Source organism: Pleurodeles waltl, chromosome 6, assembly GCF_031143425.1.
Source record: "Pleurodeles waltl isolate 20211129_DDA chromosome 6, aPleWal1.hap1.20221129, whole genome shotgun sequence".
Classification (NCBI taxonomy): Eukaryota; Metazoa; Chordata; class Amphibia; order Caudata; family Salamandridae; genus Pleurodeles; species Pleurodeles waltl.
Window position 1 is genome coordinate 83,812,872 of NC_090445.1, and position 17,251 is coordinate 83,830,122.

Consider the following 17,251-nt stretch of genomic DNA (forward strand, 5'->3'; position numbering starts at 1 on the left):
ATCACCCTGTTTGAAGTTTTTTAGCTAAGCAACAATGTGAAGATGTATTTTCAGAGTCTCCATCAGTAAGTTTTAGTTTAGAGCAGTGGGAATTGTCCACTGAACCTATTTGTAATGATGGAAATGCCAGACAGGGATGCTGTCTCAGTAAAGCCATAGCTGGGCAAAAACTTTGTCCATATGGCTGGAAGAGAGAACAGGGATGCTGTTTCTCTTTAGTTGGAGCAGGGCAGGGATGCTGTCCTATGAGCTCCACACTAGGGCAGGGATGCTGTCCTAAGTGTTGTGAGGTAGTGCAGGGTTTCTGCACTAAAGTTTCTCTGGGAGGGTTGGAGGAATGCTCCAGGTTAACTAAAATGGTGCTCTTTTTTTCACCAATGTTAGTTATCCCACAGAGAGGTACTTCAACCTCAGGGAGTACAGTTTTGCCAACTGATGATTCCCTTGGAACAGGTGCCACCCCAGGAGAGGTTTCTCCCACCACAGGAATGGTATCCTGAATGGTATGGTGGTTAGGGGATACTGTGATACCCCTTTTACCTGTTGATGGAGAGGGATCCTGAGTTTTCAGGCCTTCTCTCCTTTGCATTTTCATTTCAGTAGAAATGAGAGGGAACAATTCCTCAGGGATGCCCAGCATGGCTGCATGGGCATAAAACTCTACATCAGCCCAACCTGAGGCCTCTAGGTCATTACCTAAGAGACAGTCTACAGGTAAGCTAGGTGATACCACCTCCTGCTTAGGGCCAGTAACTCCACCCCAACTAAACTGAATTATAGCTAAGGGAAGAAACTTAGTGGAGTTATGGACATCAATAATCTTATACTGTTGTCCAATGATGTGTTGTTCAGGATGCACTAGGTTTTCAGTCACCAAAGTGATACTGGCACCTGTGTCCCTGTAGGCCAAGGCCTCAACACCATTTATTGAAACTGTCTGCCTGTACTTATCCATTGTAAGGGGACAAGCAGCCAGTGTGGCAAGGCCAATGCCACTAGGTGTGACAGAAACTGTCTTGGGACTGACTACCCCAGTTTCTACTATGGACCCATAAGTGAACCCAACTACACCCTTAACTTGACTGTTGCCAGCAGTCCCACCACTAGTACCACTACTGCTAGGGGCACTAGAGCGTGATGTATTAGTGGTGGTAGGCTCAGGGGGTTTACCTGGACAGGACTTATCCCCTGGCCTATGGCCTCTATTTTTACACACAAAGCACCAAGGCTTTTTAAATTGTGTAGGTTGAGAAGAAGAGGAAGAATTTGTTTTATCCCCACCCCCTGAAGAGTGTTTAAGATTTGAAGTGTTGGTTTTACCCTTATCCCCATGCTTATCTTGAGATTTTTCACCATCTTTCTTCTTATTGTTCTCTTTGTCACCCCCTGTATGAACTTTTCTGTTCACCCTTATTCTGACCCATTTGTCTGCCTTCTTTCTCAATTCTTGGGGAGAGGTCAGATCAGAGTCCACCAAGTACTGGTGCAACAAATCAGACACACAATTATTAAGAATATGCTCTCTCAGGATCAAGTTATACAGGCTGTCATAATCAGCAACTTTACTGCCATGTAACCACCCCTCCAAGGCCTTCACTGAATGGTCAACAAAATCAACCCAGTCTTGTGAAGACTCCTTTTTGGTCTCTCTGAACGTTATCCTGTATTGTTCAGTGGTTAAGCCATAACCATCCAGGAGTGCATTCTTAAGAACTTTGTAATCATTGGCTTCACTTTCTTTCACAGTAAGGAGCCTATCCCTACCTTTTCCACTAAATGATAGCCATAGGATAGCAGCCCACTGCCTTTGAGGGACATCCTGTACAACACAGGCCCTCTCAAGTGCAGCAAACCACTTGTTAATGTCATCCCGCTCCTTATAAGGGGGAACTATCTTGTGCAGATTCCTTGAATCATGCTCTCTTGCAGGATGACTATGGGGAATACTGCTGCTGCCACCATGGGTTTCTAAACCCAACCTTTGTCTCTCCTTCTCTACTTCTAAGGTCTGTCTATCCAAATCCAGCTGTTGCTTCTTAAGCTTCAGTCTGGTTTGTTCCACTCTCAATCTATTGAGCTCCCTTTCTAACAATCTGTCATCAGGGTGGGTGGGAGGGACATTCCTAGACACAGAAGTATGGTGAGAATGGACAGAAGGAGACCTGTCCCTTACAGAAGGCGCCCTAACAGCATGGCTAACAGTGTAATGTGAGAGCACAACATCTGTATGGTGTGATTCCACCTCTGTACCAACTATGCTAGACTGTCTAGCAATGGGCAGGCTGAGAAGTTTCTTTCCTGAATCTTTTCCTGGGGGAGTCCCTTGATCAGATTGGGAACCATTTGCTGCTTTTTCAACAGATGTGGCCCCTAAGGCCTTATCTTGTTCTCTAAGCATATTAAGCAACAATTCCAAAGAAGGATTCTTCCCTACACTCAAACCTCTTTCTATGCAGAGACTCCTTGCTTCTTTCCAGCTAAGGTGATCATATGCAATCTTGGACAGATCACCATTTTGGCCTGTGCCAGACATTTTAGAAAGGGTTTAAGTGACAGAAAAAGTGAAGAAAAAGTTTTTCAGAACTTTTAGAAAGAGAAAAAAACTTTTAAAACTTTTTAAGAACTTTTTTGAAAGTTAGAAGTACTTTTCAGCACTTAGAAAAGAGTGAAAAGAGGAAATGCAAAACTTTTTAGCAATGTGTACACACACTGAACTTGTTTTGTATATTTTTCTCTTATGAAAAGTATAATGACAAGAGTGGTAAGTAGTCTCAAAGCACTTATCCCACCGCTGCCACCAATGTAGGAGGCTGGACTGGCTTGTAGTGAGTACCAAGGGGTACTTGTACCTTGCACCAGGCCCAGTTATCCCTTATTAGTGTATAGGGTGTCTAGCAGCTTAGGCTGATAGATAATGGTAGCTTAGCAGAGCAGCTTAGGCTGAACTAGGAGACGAGTGAAGCTCCTACAGTACCACTTAGTGTCACTTGCACAATATCATAAGAAAACACAATACACGGATATACTAAAAATAAAGGTACTTTATTTTTATGACAATATGCCAAAGTATCTCAGTGAGTACCCTCAGTATGAGGATAGCAATTATACACAAGTTATATGTACACAATACCAAAAATATGCAGTATAGTCTTAGAAAACAGTGCAAACAATGTATAGTTACAATAGGATGCAATGGGGACACATAGGGATAGGGGCAACACAAACCATATACTCCAAAAGTGGAATGCGAACCACGAATGGACCCCAAACCTATGTGACCTTGTAGAGGGTCGCTGGGACTATTAGAAAATAGTAAGGGTTAGAAAAATAGCCCACCCCAAGACCCTGAAAAGTGAGTGCAAAGTGCACTAAAGTTCCCCAAAGGACAAAGGAGTCGTGATAGGGGAATTCTGCAGGAAAGACACAAACCAGCAATGCAACAACGATGGATTTCCAAACGAGGGTAGCTGTGGAACAAGGTGACCAAGTCCAAAAGTCACAAGCAAGTCGGAGATGGGCAGATCCCCAAGAAATGGCAACGGTGGATGCAAAGAAACTGCTACTGCACAGTAGAAACTTAGGATTCTGTAAATTAAAATTAGCACTTGTATAGCGCACTACTCACCCGTTAGGGTCTCAAGGTGCTATACTCATACCGCTATGGAACCCCTCCTGGCTTTTCCCTGTGAGGTGCCCACTCCTGAGCACCCCCAGGGTGAAGCCAGGCATCCAAGCGCTGTTGGGGCCGTTGTGGAGATTAAGCAAGCTAAATTAAGCAATTCTGCAGGAACGACAAGGGCTAGAAACTTCCCCTTTGGAAGATGGATCCCCCACGCCATGGAGAGTTGTGCAGAAGTGTTTTCCTTTGGAAATACAGCCAACAAGCCTTGCTAGCTGCAAATCGTGTGAAAAGGGTTTTTGGATGCTGCTGTAGCCCAGGAGGGACCAGGATGTCGCCAATTGCGTCTGGGGACAGAGGAGGCGTCGAGCAAGACAAGGAGCCCTCTCAGCAGCAGTTAGCACCCGCAGAAGTGCCAGAAACAGGCACTACAAGGATGCGTGAAACGGTGCTCGCCGAAGTTGCACAAAGGAGTCCCACGTCGCTAGAGACCAACTTAGAAAGTCGTGCAATGCAGGTTAGAGTGCCGTGGACCCAGGCTTGGCTGTGCAAAAAGAATTTCCGCCGGAAGTGCACAGGGGCCGGAGTAGCTGCAAAAGTCGCGGTTCCCAGCAATGCAGTCTGGCGTGGGGAGGCAAGGACTTACCTCCACCAAACTTTGACTGAAGAGTCACTGGACTGTGGGAGTCACTTGGACAGAGTTGCTGGATTCAAGGGACCTCGCTCGTCGTGCTGAGAGGAGACCCAGGAGACCGTTAATGCAGTTCTTTGGTGCCTGCGGTTGCAGGGGGAAGATTCCGTCGACCCACGGGAGATTTCTTCGGAGCTTCTAGTGCAGAGAGGAGGCAGACTACCCCCACAGCATGCACCACCAGGAAAACAGTCAAGAAGGCGGCAGGATCAGCGTTACAGAGTTGCAGTAGTCGTCTTTGCTACTTTGTTGCAGTTTTGCAGACTTCCAGCGCGGTCAGCAGTCGATTCCTTGGCAGAAGGTGAAGAGAGAGATTCAGAGGAACTCTGATGAGCTCTTGCATTCGTTATCTAAAGTTTCCCCAGAGACAGAGATCCTAAATAGCCAGAAAAGAGGGTTTGGCTACCTAGGAGAGAGGATAGGCTAGCAACACCTGAAGGAGCCTATCAGAAGGAGTCTCTGACGTCACCTTGTGGTACTGGCCACTCAGAACAGTCCAGTGTGCCAGCAGCACCTCTGTTTCCAAGATGGCAGAGGTCTGGAGCACACTGGAGGAGCTCTGGACACCTCCCAGGGGGGTGCAGGTCAGGGGAGTGGTCACTCCCCTTTCCTTTGTCCAGTTTCGCGCCAGAGCAGGGCTAAGGGGTCCCTGAACCGGTGTAGACTGGCTTATGCAGAATTGGGCACAAATGTGCCCAAGAAAGCATTTCCAGAGGCTGGGGGAGGCTACTCCTCCCCTGCCTTCACACCATTTTCCAAAGGGAGAGGGTGTAACACCCTCTCTCAGAGGAAGTCCTTTGTTCTGCCATCCTGGGACAAGCCTGGCTTGACCCCATGAGGGCAGAAACCTGTCTGAGGGGTTGGCAGCAGCAGCAGCTGCAGTGAAACCCCAGAAAAGGCAGTTTGGCAGTACCCAGGTCTGAGCTACAGACCCGTGGGATCATGGGATTGTACCAACAATGCCAGGATGGCATAGAGGGGGCAATTCCATGATCTTAGACATGTTACATGGCCATATTCGGAGTTACCATTGTGAAGCTACACATAGGTAGTGACCTATGTGTAGTGCACGCATGTAATGGTGTCCCCGCACTCAGAAAGTCCAGGGAATTGGCCCTGAACAATGTGGGGGCACCTTGGCTAGTGCCAGGGTGCCCACATACTAAGTAACTTTGCACCTAACCTTTACCAGGTAAAGGTTAGACATATAGGTGACTTATAAGTTACATAAGTGCAGTGAAAATGGCTGTGAAATAATGTGTGCATTATGTCACTCAGGCTGCAGTGGCAGGCCTGTGTAAGAATTGTCAGAGCTCCCTATGGGTGGCAAAAGAAATGCTGCAGCCCATAGGGATCTCCTGGAACCCTAATACCCTGGGTACCTCAGTACCATATACTAGGGAATTATAAGGGTGTTGCAGTACGCCAATGTAAATTGGTAAAATTGGTCACTAGCCTGTTAGTGACAATTTGGAAAGAGAGAGCATAACCACTGAGGTTCTGGTTAGCAGAGCCTCAGTGAGACAGTTAGGCATCACACAGGGAACACATACATCTAGGTCACAAACTTATGAGCACTGGGGTCCTGGCTAGCAGGATCCCAGTGACACATAACAAACATACTGAAAACATAGGGTTTTCACTATGAGCACTGGGCCCTGGCTGACAGGATCCCAGTGAGACAGTGAAAACACCCTGACATACACTCACAAACAGGCCAAAAGTGGGGGTAATAAGGCTAGAAAGAGGCTACTTTCTCACACACCTTTTTCAGATATTTCGCTGAGGCTTAAAACTACACACACACACACACATCCTGCAGTTTGCCTCACGATTCCCACAGGACTCCACACAACGCAGCACTTTCCGCCCTGGGAGGCGCCACTGGGAGCGGTCCTAGGCCGAGCCTTTACTGCGCCCTTCCCTAGCCTGAGCCGCCCGTGCTTACAGCGAGCTCGGAGTCCGCTCCGGTCCGTCCTGTCCCCCCCCATCCTTTCAAAAAGAGGAGTTTAAAGTCTCATCCCCGCTGGTGTTATGATTAAAGTAGGTATGAAAACTACTTTATGTTGGCAGCGGGATTTGATCACGGGACTGGGGAAAATACTGCTCTTGAATGTGGCGCCTTAAACCGCTCGGCCATTCCGGCAGCCTCCGGAACACGGCTTTGGAGGCTGACTGCCACCTCGCGAAACAGGGAGAGTTCACACTGTTCTCTACTGGACATTTAAGTATGTGCCCAGAGACAGGTTGAGAGGACAGATGCATGTATGTACCAGAGTGAGCTCCAGAGAGACTGATGGGGACATAAGACTGGGGTAGAGCGAGAGATGGAGAAAGAGAAAGGTGCCTGTGTTGAATCAGCAGCAGAGAAAATGAAACAAAGGGGCCTCCTGGGAAAACCACACACTACTTCCTCACAAAGAACACACAGAGGGTGTGTGAAATGACATAGGCACAGCAGTCTGGCTAGCTCAGTCGGTAAAGCATGGGACTCTTATTCTCAGGGTTGTGGGCTTGAGCCCCACGTTGGGCGCGATGCTTTTTAAAGGCTTTTCCATTTTCGGGTTTAACATTAACTCTCACCTTTTTCAGATATTTCGCTGAGGCTTAAAACTACACACACACACATCCTGCAGTTTGCCTCACGATTCCCACAGGACTCCACACAACGCTGCACTTCCCTCCCTGGGAGGCGCGCTGGAAGCGGTCCTAGGCCGAGCCTTTCCTGCGCCCTTTCCTAGCCTGAGCCGCCCGTGCTTACAGCGAGCTCGGAGTCCGCTGCAGTCCGTCCTGTCCCCCCCCATCCTTTCAAAAAGAGGAGTTTAAGGTCTCATCCCCCCTGGTGTTATGATTAAAGTAGGTATGAAAACTACTTTACGTCGGCAGCGCTATTTGATCACGGGACTGGGGAAGATACTGCTCTTGAATGTGGCGCCTTACACCGCTCAGCCATTCCGGCAGCCTCCGAAACACGGCTCTGGAGGCTGACTGCCACCTCGCGAAACAGGGAGAGTTCACACTGTTCTCTATTGGACATTTAAGTATGTGCCCTGAGAAAGGTTGAGTGGACAGATGCATGTATGTACCAGAGTGAGCTCCAGAGAGACTGATGGGGACATAAGACTGGGGTAGAGCGAGAGATGGAGAAAGAGAAAGGTGCCTGTGTCAAGTCTGCAGCAGAGAAAATGAAACAAAGGGGCCTCCTGGGATAACCACACACTACTTCCTCACAAAGAACACACAGAGGGTGTGTGAAATGACATAGGTACAGCACCACGGCTAGCTCAGTCAGTAGAGCATGAGACTCTTAATCTCAGGGGTGTGGGTTCGAGCCCCATGTTGGGCGTGATGCTTTTCAAAGGCTTCTCCATTTTCGTGTTTAAGTTTAACTCTCACCTTTTTCAGATATTTCGCTGAGGCTTGAATCTACACACAGAAACATCCTGCAGTTTGCCTCACGATTCCCACAGGACTCCACACAACGCAGCACTTCCCGCCCTGGGAGGCGCTGCTTGGAGCGGTCCTAGGCCGAGCCTTTCCTGCGCCCTTTCCTAGCCTAAGCCGCCCGTGCTTACAGCGAGCTCGGAGTCCGGTCCGGTCCGTCCTGCCACCCCCCCCCCCCCATCCTTTCAAAAAGGAGGAGTTTAAGGTCTCATCCCCGCTGGTGTTATGAATTAAGTAGACATGAAAACTACTTTATGTCAGCAGCGGGGTTTGATCACGGGATTGGGGAAGATACTGCTCTTAAATGGGGCGCCTTACACCGCTCGGCCATTACGAAAGCCTCCGGAACACAGCTCTGGAGGCTGACTGCCACCTCGCAAAACAGGGAGAGTTCACACTGTTCTCTACTGGCCATTTAAGTATGTGCCCAGAGAAAGGTTGAGAGGACAGATGCATGTATGTACCAGAGTGAGCTCCAGAGAGACTGATGGGGACATAAGACTGGGGTAGAGTGAGAGATGGAGAAAGAGAAAGGTGCCTGTGTCGAGTCAGCAGCAGAGAAAATGAAACAAAGGGGCCTCCTGGGATAACCACACATTACTTCCTCTCAAAGAACACACAGAGGGTGTGTGAAATGACATAGGCCCAGCAGCCCGGCTAGCTCAGTCGGTAGAGCATGAGACTCTTAATCTCAGGGTCGTGGGTTTGAGCCCCACGTTGGGCGTGATGCTTTTTAAAGGCTTCTCCATTTTCGAGTTTAACATTAACTCTCACCTTTTTCAGATATTTCGCTGAGGCTTAAAACTACACACACACACACATCCTGCAGTTTGCCTCACGATTCCCACAGGACTCCACACAACGCAGCACTTCCCCTCCTGGGAGTCGCCGCTGGGAGTGGTCCTAGGCCGAGCCTTTCCTGCGCCCTTTCCTAGCCTGAGCCGCCAGTGCTTACAGCGAGCTCGGTGTCCGCTCCGGTCCGTCCTGTCCCCCCCCATCCTTTCAAAAAGAGGAGTTTAAACTCTCATCCCCGCTGGTGTTATGATTAAATTAGGTATGAAAACTACTTTATGTCGGCAGCGGGATTTGATCACAGGACTGGGGAAGATACTGTTCTTGAATGTGGCGCCTCACACCACTTGGCCATTCCGGCAGCCTGTGGAACACCACTCTGGAGGTTGACTGCCACCTCGCGAAACAGGGAGAGTTCACACTGTTCTGTACTGGACATTTAAGTATGTGCCCAGAGACAGGTTGAGAGGACAAATGCATGTATGTACCAGAGTGAGCTCCAGAGAGACTGATGGGGACATAAGACTGGGGTAGAGCGAGAGATGGAGACAGAAAAAGGTGCCTGTGTCGAGTCAGCAGCAGAGAAAATGAAACAAAGGGGCCTCCTGGGATAACCACACACTACTTCCTCACAAAGAACACACAGAGGGTGTGTGAAATGACATAGGCACCGCAGCCCGGCTAGCTCAGTCGGTAGAGCATGCGACTCCTAATCTCAGGGTTGTGGGCTTGAGCCCCACGTTGGGCGCGATGCTTTTTAAAGGCTTTTCCATTTTCGGGTTTAACATTAACTCTCACCTTTTTCAGATATTTCGCTGAGGCTTAAAACTACACACACACACATCCTGCAGTTTGCCTCACGATTCCCACAGGACTCCACACAACGCTGCACTTCCCTCCCTGGGAGGCGCGCTGGAAGCGGTCCTAGGCCGAGCCTTTCCTGCGCCCTTTCCTAGCCTGAGCCGCCCGTGCTTACAGCGAGCTCGGAGTCCGCTGCAGTCCGTCCTGTACCCCCCCATCCTTTCAAAAAGAGGAGTTTAAGGTCTCATCCCCCCTGGTGTTATGATTAAAGTAGGTATGAAAACTACTTTACGTCGGCAGCGCTATTTGATCACGGGACTGGGGAAGATACTGCTCTTGAATGTGGCGCCTTACACCGCTCAGCCATTCCGGCAGCCTCCGAAACACGGCTCTGGAGGCTGACTGCCACCTCGTGAAACAGGGAGAGTTCACACTGTTCTCTATTGGACATTTAAGTATGTGCCCTGAGAAAGGTTGAGTGGACAGATGCATGTATGTACCAGAGTGAGCTCCAGAGAGACTGATGGGGACATAAGACTGGGGTAGAGCGAGAGATGGAGAAAGAGAAAGGTGCCTGTGTCGAGTCTGCAGCAGAGAAAATGAAACAAAGGGGCCTCCTGGGATAACCACACACTACTTCCTCACAAAGAACACACAGAGGGTGTGTGAAATGACATAGGTACAGCACCCCGGCTAGCTCAGTCAGTAGAGCATGAGACTCTTAATCTCAGGGGTGTGGGTTCGAGCCCCATGTTGGGCGTGATGCTTTTCAAAGGCTTCTCCATTTTCGTGTTTAAGTTTAACTCTCACCTTTTTCAGATATTTCGCTGAGGCTTGAATCTACACACAGAAACATCCTGCAGTTTGCCTCACGATTCCCACAGGACTCCACACAACGCAGCACTTCCCGCCCTGGGAGGCGCCGCTTGGAGCGGTCCTAGGCCGAGCCTTTCCTGCGCCCTTTCCTAGCCTAAGCCGCCCGTGCTTACAGCGAGCTCGGAGTCCGGTCCGGTCCGTCCTGCCACCACCCCCCCCATCCTTTCAAAAAGGAGGAGTTTAAGGTCTCATCCCCGCTGGTGTTATGAATTAAGTAGACATGAAAACTACTTTATGTCAGCAGCGGGGTTTGATCACGGGATTGGGGAAGATACTGCTCTTAAATGGGGCGCCTTACACCGCTCGGCCATTACGAAAGCCTCCGGAACACAGCTCTGGAGGCTGACTGCCACCTCGCAAAACAGGGAGAGTTCACACTGTTCTCTACTGGCCATTTAAGTATGTGCCCAGAGAAAGGTTGAGAGGACAGATGCATGTATGTACCAGAGTGAGCTCCAGAGAGACTGATGGGGACATAAGACTGGGGTAGAGCGAGAGATGGAGAAAGAGAAAGGTGCCTGTGTCGAGTCAGCAGCAGAGAAAATGAAACAAAGGGGCCTCCTGGGATAACCACACATTACTTCCTCTCAAAGAACACACAGAGGGTGTGTGAAATGACATAGGCCCAGCAGCCCGGCTAGCTCAGTCGGTAGAGCATGAGACTCTTAATCTCAGGGTCGTGGGTTTGAGCCCCACGTTGGGCGTGATGCTTTTTAAAGGCTTCTCCATTTTCGAGTTTAACATTAACTCTCACCTTTTTCAGATATTTCGCTGAGGCTTAAAACTACACACACACACACATCCTGCAGTTTGCCTCACGATTCCCACAGGACTCCACACAACGCAGCACTTCCCCTCCTGGGAGTCGCCGCTGGGAGTGGTCCTAGGCCGAGCCTTTCCTGCGCCCTTTCCTAGCCTGAGCCGCCAGTGCTTACAGCGAGTTCGGTGTCCGCTCCGGTCCGTCCTGTCCCCCCCCATCCTTTCAAAAAGAGGAGTTTAAACTCTCATCCCCGCTGGTGTTATGATTAAATTAGGTATGAAAACTACTTTATGTCGGCAGCGGGATTTGATCACAGGACTGGGGAAGATACTGTTCTTGAATGTGGCGCCTCACACCACTTGGCCATTCCGGCAGCCTGTGGAACACCACTCTGGAGGTTGACTGCCACCTCGCGAAACAGGGAGAGTTCACACTGTTCTGTACTGGACATTTAAGTATGTGCCCAGAGACAGGTTGAGAGGACAAATGCATGTATGTACCAGAGTGAGCTCCCGAGAGACTGATGGGGACATAAGACTGGGGTAGAGCGAGAGATGGAGACAGAAAAAGGTGCCTGTGTCGAGTCAGCAGCAGAGAAAATGAAACAAAGGGGCCTCCTGGGATAACCACACACTACTTCCTCACAAAGAACACACAGAGGGTGTGTGAAATAACATAGGCACCGCAGCCCGGCTAGCTCAGTCGGTAGAGCATGCGACTCCTAATCTCAGGCTTGTGTGTTTGAGCCCCATGTTGGGTGTGATGCTTTTTAAAGGCTTCTCCATTTTCGGGTTTAACATTAACTCTCACCTTTTTCAGATATTTCGCTGAGGCTTAAAACTACACACACACATCCTGCAGTTTGCCTCACGATTCCCACAGGACTCCACACAACGCAGCACTTCCCACACTGGGAGGCGCCGCTGGGAGCGGTCCTAGGCTGAGCCTTTCCTGCGCTCTTTCCTAGCCTGAGCCGCCCGTGCTTACAGCGAGCTCGGAGTCCGCTCCAGTCCGTCCTGTCCCCCCCCCATCCTTTCAAAAAGAGGAGTTTAAGGTCTCATCCCCGCTGGTGTTATGATTAAAGTAGGTATGAAAACTACTTTATGTCAGCAACAGGATTTGATCACAGGACTGGGGAAGATACTGCTCTTGAAAGTGGCGCCTTACACCACTCGGCCATTCCGGCAGCCTCCGGAACACTTTTCTGGATGCTGACTGCCACCTCGCGAAACAGGGAGAGTTCACACTGTTCTCTACTGCACATTTAAGTATGTGCCCAGAGACAGGTTGAGAGGACAGATGCATGTATGTACCAGAGTGAGCTCCAGAGAGACTGATGGGGACATAAGACTGGGGTAGAGCGAGAGATGGAGAAAGAGAAAGGTGCCTGTGTCGAGTCAGCAGCAGAGAAAATGAAAAAAGGGGCCTCCTGGGATAACCACACACTACTTCCTCACAAAGAATACACAGAGGGTGTGTGAAATGATAGAGGCACAGCAGACTGGCTAGCTCAGTCGGTAGAGCATGAGACTCTTAATCTCAGGGTCGTGGTTTCGAGCCCCACGTTGGGCGTGATGCTTTTTAAAGGCTTCTCCATTTTTGGGTTTAACATTAACTCTCACCTTTTTCAGATATTTCGCTGAGGCTTAAAACTACACACACACACATCCTGCAGTTTGCCTCACGATTCCCACAGGTCTCCACACAACGCAGCACTTCCCGCCCTGGAAGGCGCCGCTGGGAGCGGTCCTAGGCTGAGCCTTACCTGTGCCCTTTCCTAGCCTGAGCCGCCCGTGAATACAGCGAGCTCGGAGTCCGCTCCGGTCCGTCCTGTCCCCCCCCCATCCTTTCAAAAAGAGGAGTTTAAAGTCTCATCCCCGCTGGTGTTATGATTAAAGTAGGTATGAAAACTACATTATGTCAGCAACAGGATTTGATCACAGGACTGGGGAAGATTCTGCTCTTGAATGTGGCGCCTTACACCTCTCGGCCATTCCGGCAGCCTCCGAAACACGGCTCTGGAGGCTGACTGCCACCTCGCGAAACAGGGAGAGTTCACACTGTTCTCTACTGGACATTTAAGTATGTGCCCAGAGAAAGATTGAGAGGACAGATGTATGTATGTACCAGAGTGAGCTCAAGAGAGACTGATGGGGACATAAGACTGGGGTAGAGCGAGAGATGGAGAAAGAGAAAGGTGCCTGTGTCGAGTCAGCAGCAGAGAAAATGAAACAAAGGGGCCTCCTGGGATAATCACACACTACTTCCTCACAAAGAACACACAGAGGGTGTGTGAAATGACACAGACACAGCAGCCCGGCTAGCTCAGTCGGTAGAGCATGAGATTCTTAATCTCAGGGTGGTGGGTTCGAGCACCACATTGGGCGTGGTGCTTTTTAAAGGCTTCTCCATTTTCGGGTTTAACATTAACTCTCACCTTTTTCAGATATTTCATTGAGGCTTGAAACTACACACACATACATCCTGCAGTTTGTCTTACGATTCCCACAGGACTCTGTCACAACGCAGCACTTCCCGCCCTGGGAGGCGCCGCTGGGAGCGGTCCTAGGCCGAACCTTTCCTGCGCCCTTTCCTAGCCTGAGCCGCCCGTGCTTACAGAGAGCTCGGAGTCCACTCCAGTCCGTCCTGTCACCCCCCATCCTTTAAAAAGATGAGTTTAAGGTCTCATCCCCGCTGGTGTTATGATTAAAGTAGGTATGAAAACTACTTTATGTCGGCAGTGGGATTTGATCACTGGACTGGGGAAATTATTGCTCTTCAATGTTGCACATTACACCACTCGGCCATTCTGGCAGCCTCTGGAACGCAGCTCTGGAGGCTGACTGCCACCTCGCGAAACAGGGAGAGGTCACACTGTTCTCTACTGGACATTTAAGTATGTGCCCAGAGACAGGTTGAGAGGACAGATGCATGTATGTACCAGAGTGAGCTCCAGAGAGACTGATGGGGACATACAGTGTTGTAGCGTGGGGTGTGCAGGGGGGGCCGGCCGCACCGGGCGCAACATCTGGGGGAGGCGCGCTCGCACTCGCGAGTGCTAAAATCCACGGGTTAGGGGGCGCAAATTACTTATCTTGCCCCAGGTTCTGACAACCCATGCTACGCCACTGGGGACATAAGACTGGGGTAAAGAGAGAGATGGAGAAAGAGAAAGGTGCCTGTGTCGAGTCAGCAGCAGAGAAAATGAAACAAAGGGGCCTCCTGGGATAACCACACACTACTTCCTCACAAAGGACACACAGAGGGTGTGTGAAATGACACAGGCACAGCAGCTCAGTCGGTAGAGCATGAGACTCTTAATCTCAGGGTCGTAGGTTTGAGCTCCATGTTGGGCGTGATGCTTTTTAAAGGCTTCACCAATTTTCGGGTTTAACATTAACTCTCAGCTTTTTCAGATATTTCGCTGAGGCTTAAAACTACAAACACACACACATCCTGCAGTTTGCCTCACGATTCCCACAGGACTCCACGCAACGCAGCACTTCCCGCCCTGGGAGGCGCCGCTGGGAGCGGTCCTAGGCCGAGCCTTTCCTGCGCCCTTTCCTAGCCTGAGCCGCCCGGGCTTACAGCGAGCTCAGAGTCTGCCCCGGTCCGTCCTGTCCCCCCCATCCTTTCAAAAAGAGGAGTTTAAGGTCTCATCACCACTGGTGTTATGATTAAAGTAGGTATGAAAACTACTTTATGTCGGCAGAGGTATTTGATCACGGGACTGGGGAAGATACTGCTTTTGAATGTGGCACCTTACACCGCTCAGCCATTCCGGCAGCCTCCGGAAAACAGCTCTGGAGGCTGACTGCCACCTCGCGAAACAGGGAGAGTTCACACTGTTCTCTACTGGACATTTAAGTATGTGCCCAGAGACAGGTTGAGAGGACAGATGCATGTATGTACCAGATTGAGCTCCAGAGAGACTGATGGGGACATAAGACTGGGGTAGAGCGAGAGATGGAGAAAGAGAAAGGTGCCTGTGTCGAGTCAGCAGCAGTGAAAATGAAACAAAGGGGCCTCTTGGGATAATCACACACTACTTCCTCACAAAGAACACACAGAGGGTGTGTGAAATGACGTAAGCACAGCAGCACGGCTAGCTCAGTCGGTAGAGCATGAGACTCTTAATCTCAGGGTCGTGGGTCCGAGCCCCACGTTGGGTGTGATGCTTTTTAAAGGCTTCTCCATTTTCGGGTTTAACATTAATTCTCACCTTTTTCAGATATTTCGCTGAGGCTTAAAACTAAACACACACATCCTTCAGTTTGCCTCACGATTCCCACAGGACTCCACACAACGCAGCACTTCCCGCCCTGGGAGGCGCCGCTGGGAACGGTCCTAGGCAGAGCCTTTCCTGCGCCCTTTCCTAGCCTGAGCCGCCCGTGCTTACAGCAAGCTCGGAGTCCGCTCCGGTCCGTCCTGTCCCCCCCATCCTTTCAAAAAGAGGAGTTTAAGGTCTCATCCACGCTGGTGTTATGATTAAAGTAGGTATGAAAACTACTTTATGTCGGCAGCGGGATTTGATCACAGGACTGGGGAAAATTCTGCTCTTGAATGTGGCACCTTACACCGCTCTGCCATTCCGGCAGCCTTCGGAACACTGCTCTGGAGGCTGACTGCCACCTCGCGAAACAGGGAGAGTTCACACTGTTCTCTACTGGACATTTAAGTATGTGTCCAGAGACAGGTTGAGAGGACAGATGCATGTATGTACTAGAGTGAGCTCCAGAGAGACTGATGGGGACATAAGACTGGGGTAGAGCGAGAGATGGAGAAAGAGAAAGGTGCCTGTGTCGAGTCAGCAGCAGAGAAAATGAAACAAAGGGGCCGCCTGGGTATAACCACACACTACTGCCCCACAAAGAACACACAGAGGGTGTGTGAAATGTTATAGGCACAGCAGCCTGGCTAGCTCAGTCGGTAGAGCATGAGACTCTTAATCTCAGGGTCGTGGGTTCGATCCCCATGTTGGGCGTGATGCTTTTTAAAAGCTTATCAATTTTCTGGTTTAACATTAACTCTCACCTTTTTCAGATATTTCGCTGAGGCTTAAAACTACACACACACACACACACATCCTGCAGTTTGCCTCACGATTCCCACAGGACTCCACACAACGCAGCACTTCCCGCCCTGGGAGGCGCCGCTGGGAGCGGTCCTAGGCCGAGCCTTTCCTGCGCCCTTTCCTAGCCTGAGCCGCCTGTGCTTACAGCGAGCTCGGAGTCCGCTCCGGTCCGTCCTGTTCCCCCCCATCCCTTCAAAAAGAGGAGTTTAAGGTCTCATCCCCGCTGGTGTTATGATTAAAGTAGGTATGAAAGCTACTTTATGTCGGCAGCGGTATTTGATCACGGGACTGGGGAAGATACTGCTCTTGAATGTGGCACCTTACACCGCTCGGCCATTCCGGCAGCCTCTGGAACACGGCTCTGGAGACTGACTGCCACCTCGCGAAACAGGGAGAGTTCACAATCTTCTCTACTGGACATTTAAGTATGTGCCCAGAGACAGGTTGAGAGGACAGATGCATGTATGTACCAGAGTGAGCTCCAGAGAGACTGATGGGGACATAAGACTGGGGTAGACCGAGAGATGGGGAAAGAGAAAGGTGCCTGTGTCGAGTCAGCAGCAGAGAAAATGAAACAAAGGGGCCTCCTGGGATAACCACACACTACTTCCTCACAAAGAACACACAGAGGGTGTGTGAAATTACACAGGCACTGCATCCCGGCTATCTCAGTCGGTAGCGAGTGAGACTCTTAATTTCAGGGTCGTGGGTTCGAGCCCCACGTTGGGTGTGATGCTTTTTAAAGGCTTCTCCATTTTCGGGTTTAAAATGAACTCTCACCTTTTTCAGATATTTTGCTGAGGCTTAAATCTACACACACACACACATCCTGCACTTTGCCTCACGAGTCCCACAGGACTCCACACAACGCAGCACTTCCCGCCCTGGGAGGCGCCGCTGGGAGCGGTCCTAGGCCGAGCCTTTCCTGTGCCCTTTCCTAGCCTGAGCCGCCCGTGCTTACAGCAAGCTCGGAGTCCGCTCTGGTCCGTCCTGTCCCCCCCGTCCTTTCAAAAGGTGGACTTTAAAGTCTCATCCCTGCTGGTGTTATGATTAAAGTACGTATGAAAACTACTTTATGTCAGCAGCGGGATTTGATCACAGGACTGGGGAAGATACTGCTCTTGAATGTGGCGCCTTACACCGCTCGGCCATTCCGGCAGCCTGCGGAACACAACTCTGGAGGCTGACTGCCAC

At 50.3% G+C, this 17,251-nt stretch overlaps 4 non-coding genes across 4 annotated transcripts; all 4 read left to right on the top strand.

Annotated features, from left to right (window-relative positions):
- Positions 1-8,405: 8,405 nt before the first annotated feature.
- On the top strand, positions 8,406-8,478 carry TRNAK-CUU (transfer RNA lysine (anticodon CUU)). Its single transcript has one exon. It is a non-coding gene; the product is annotated as a tRNA-Lys (tRNA).
- Positions 8,479-9,221: 743 nt separating this feature from the next.
- On the top strand, positions 9,222-9,294 carry TRNAR-CCU (transfer RNA arginine (anticodon CCU)). Its single transcript has one exon. It is a non-coding gene; the product is annotated as a tRNA-Arg (tRNA).
- A 1,560-nt stretch (positions 9,295-10,854) lies between these two features.
- On the top strand, positions 10,855-10,927 carry TRNAK-CUU (transfer RNA lysine (anticodon CUU)). The gene has a single exon. It is a non-coding gene; the product is annotated as a tRNA-Lys (tRNA).
- A 4,967-nt stretch (positions 10,928-15,894) lies between these two features.
- TRNAK-CUU (transfer RNA lysine (anticodon CUU)) lies at positions 15,895-15,967 on the top strand. Its single transcript has one exon. It is a non-coding gene; the product is annotated as a tRNA-Lys (tRNA).
- The last annotated feature ends 1,284 nt before the right edge of the window (positions 15,968-17,251 follow it).